The sequence below is a fragment of the Hyaena hyaena genome, unplaced genomic scaffold, assembly GCF_003009895.1.
Source record: "Hyaena hyaena isolate Hyena2069 unplaced genomic scaffold, ASM300989v1 scaffold_612, whole genome shotgun sequence".
Classification (NCBI taxonomy): Eukaryota; Metazoa; Chordata; class Mammalia; order Carnivora; family Hyaenidae; genus Hyaena; species Hyaena hyaena.
Genome location: NW_024081246.1, coordinates 161,492 through 165,188, shown reverse-complemented (window position 1 = coordinate 165,188; position 3,697 = coordinate 161,492). Strand labels below are relative to the sequence as shown.

The window sequence follows — 3,697 nt, the reverse complement described above, 5'->3', positions numbered from 1 at the left end:
CGATGGGGGCCGCCGCCAGCGGGAAGGGCTCTTGGCGACCACATCCAGGGTTCAGACCTCCTCTGTGAGCGCTGGCTGTGGGACTCGCATGCTGCGTTTACCCGGAGCAGAACCCTGGGGGGGAGGTGTGCACACAGGCAGACCGCGGGCGCCCCTTCTTTCTCCCTGATTTCATCCCCTGGCAGGGAGAGGCCCCCATGCTCCTCCTGGGCACCCTGCACCCCGTGCTCCGGCAAGCCACGGGTGTCGGCTTGGGGACCGTGGATCCGCGGGTGGCTGTGGCGGACCCTGTCCGGGTGAGGAGGGGCGTGGAGGGGGGGCGGGGGCAGGGAGGACGGCTGCAGGCGGATCTCATCTCCAGGAAGACAGTCTGGCTGATGAGCCAGGAGCCAGCGCTGTGCGAGGCCGGGACCTGCGGAGGAGCTGCGTGGCCTCGCGGGGGGACAGACGGGCGGGAAGCCTGAGCCTTGGGCCCGTGAGTCTGTGCCCAGGACGCGCCGGCAGCACCGATCGCCGGCTCACTCGCTTTGATGTGGTCTCGAGCTGCACTCCTTCCACGGCGAGGCCACTTCCCAGTTTATGTGAGGGCTCCAGCCACGCGCTGACCTGAAAGCACAGACGGCTGGGTGGGTGGAGGAGCCCCGGCTCGGAGGGCGGCCCGGGCCCCGGCGTCTGCTCTGGGAGCAGCTCCGGCCCCACCTGCAGGCCTCTCTCCACCCCGAGGCCCCGGGAGTCGCGTGGGAGGCCGGTGGTTGGGCCTCGCCCCTGAGCGGGTCACCCGCCTCAAGTCCCACGGTGACGAAGTAAAGCGCGGGGTCTGCGTGTCTCCTGCACTTGAATCACATTCAGATGCCCTTCCCGCAGACGGTGACCAGCTGCTCAACCCCCAGGTCGTCACCAACTACTGGGCGCTGGCGTTGTCTGACGGGGAGGCCCAACCTTCACGTGAGAAGCACATTTAACATTCAGCCTAAGTGTGACAGCTTGGGCCGAGCTGTAGAAACGTGACGGGAACAGCACAAGCGCGGTCTGTGGATCTGAGGCTCACAGCGCTCGGGGATGCCAGCGGGGTCCTCACACAGAGCTTGTGACTCCTTGGGATGTGAGCGACATGACAGTGACTTGTGCGCGTGGCTCCGCGGGTGAGGTCTGGAACAGGAAGCAGCAGCATGGACCACAGGCCCAACCAGCCGTGCTCAGGACCGTGTCCGGGCCCTGCGTTCCACCTGCACAAAACCAAGCTTTAAACACTGAGCTCACAGACCTGTTCGGCACATTAGAGGTCACGTCCTTAGAGGGCCCAGCCCCTGAAACACTGGGTGGAAAAGCACCTCCTATTACTGTAACCGGAATGAACCCGAGCCTCTACTCTGGCCTTGGGATTTGTTGGAAGCAGAAGAAAGCGGGCGAGTCTGAGAGGCAGGAAACCTCGGCCACCTCTTTCCCCAGGGAGCGTGAAGAAGGGCGGATCGGAGCGCAGGACCCACAGGCAGCTTCCCTGCCCTTGACCCTGTCTCCTCCGAGCACCTGAACCACCTGTAAGTCGCTGCCTGCCCGCATCCCACTCCCCCCGCGTCCGTCCCTGTGAAACAGCTCAGTCTGCTGCCTCCATCATTCTCTCTGTCTCTTACCACTCAGCACAGCAAGGTTCTGACCGATGGGGCAAGCGAGGGACCCCAGGTCCTCAAGAACCGGGAGGAGAAGGTTCACTGCCAGTGGAGGGGGGTGTGCGTAGGTGCATGCTGTTGTGTGTGCAGGTGCATGCGTGTGACTGTATGCCCAAGCGTGTCTGCATGTACACACTCATGCGAGCTTGTGCATATGTGTGTGTGTCACATGATCTTCCCTTTGTCTTTTTCACCTGCTGCCTGACTTCTACATTTGTCATTAGAATTCTGTATCTCCTTTCCTCACTCAAATATCACTGCCTCTGCTGCCGTTGGCCAGTGTTCTCCCGGTAACGACGCCCGTCCCGCAGACGCGGCACTCACAGCAGTGTGTGTGACGGCATGTGTGTCTGACTCCATGAATACAGAGCGAGTTTCAATGGCAGAACCAGGTCTGAGCCATTCTTGCGTCTGCAGCAATTGCTGCAGTATCTGGGGCACAGGACATGCTCGTACGGTGAATAAAATAATGAATAAGTAAAGTTAATAAGATTAGTACATAAATAATAGATGGGCAAAGAACGTTACTGATAAACTACTAACTCAAGTGTACGTACATAATTAACTCAAAGAAATAATTACCTTATGTGTCAGCACAAGGTAGCACGTACTTTGCAGAGTGATGCGGCTTGAAGTTGGGTCAGGGTACGTCAGAAACCCTGTCACACATGTGCCATGGAAAGCATGCGCTAGCCTTCACCCAGAGTCATCTGCAAACACCTTTGGGCTGTCACTGACATAGGATAAAAATAACAAATTGTAAGCATATGGCTTGATGGACTTTTCCAGATGTGTGTACCCACAGAGCCACCCCCAGATGGGAGGCTGGACACCTTCACCATCATCGCTTCAAGAGGAACTTGCCTCTTCTTCCTAAGAGACTAAGAGATACCACGCTCGAGTAGTGTTTCTAGCAAACATGGGCCCAGGTGGCAGAGGAAAGCCCCGCAGGGCTGGAGCCAGTGTGTGGAGGGTCCGCTAGTGCCCGCCCCACACTCATCACAGCACCCACAGGCCGCCCCGGCACCTTGTATGGGCTGGATTCTCTCCCCAGAAAGCTAACTTGAAGCTGCAATCTCTCAGAATTGTCTCACAAACCTTTTCTTTGCTCAGACTCATGAAGAACTGATGGTGGGGGACACGACGGTGGATGGCCGAGGATACAATACAATGTGCGACTCAATACTCATGGGACTAAGAGACGAAGGTCACCCTGTGTTGCCTCTCAACTACCGCCATGTTCCTGAATAGCCTACCAGTTTGGATGTGGGTATGACACCTGTTTTGATGGTGCTACATCATACCAAGGATTTGATCATAGCAAAAGTAATAAAAGTATGTCCATTTTCTGTCCCTTAGGTATCCGAAAACAAGGAGTGCAATGTCAAATCCATATCCCCAGGGTCACCTTCTCCGGTCCCTGAGCACCTGTTGCTGCAGGCTTATTGTCTAGTTATCCGTGTATAAACGGGTTGTTTCTACTGATCCTTCTCTTCCTCATTAAGTAGATTTGCTTCTCATTTTGACAGACGGCGTCACATTTCAATCAATCTGCATGACCTAGTGACATCATTCCTTCTCTCCATAGAACACATTCTGTAGGGGCGCCTGGGTGGCTTAGTCAGTTAAGCGTCCGACTTTCGCTTAGGTCATGATCTCACGGTTCGTGGGTTCGGGCCCCGCGTCGGGCTCTGTGCTGACTGCCAGCTCAGAGCCTGGAGCCTGTTTCAGTCTGTGACTCCCTCTCTCTCTGACCCTCCCCTGCTCACGCTGTCTCTCTCTCTCTGTCTCCTAGAAATAAATAAAAACCTTTAAAAAAAAAAAAAAGAACACATTCTGTAGAGCTAGTTGGCTGTAAGCGTGGATACGATTAATTCCTTAATTGATTTAGCCAATATTTATTGAGCATTTATCAAGACCCTGGGACACTATTGAGCAATAGAAAGAATATTGAAGAGTTATCTATGACCCTTATTCTTAGAAAGCACATATTGTAATTGGGATAGGACCAGCTATAAAGCACATATAGA

General features: G+C 55.2%; 1 long non-coding RNA gene across 1 annotated transcript; it reads left to right on the top strand.

Annotated features, from left to right (window-relative positions):
- Positions 1 to 1,337: 1,337 nt before the first annotated feature.
- On the top strand, positions 1,338 to 3,143 carry LOC120248910. Its single transcript, XR_005532706.1, has 3 exons — positions 1,338 to 1,538; positions 2,781 to 2,933; positions 3,027 to 3,143. It is a non-coding gene; the product is annotated as an uncharacterized LOC120248910 (long non-coding RNA).
- The last annotated feature ends 554 nt before the right edge of the window (positions 3,144 to 3,697 follow it).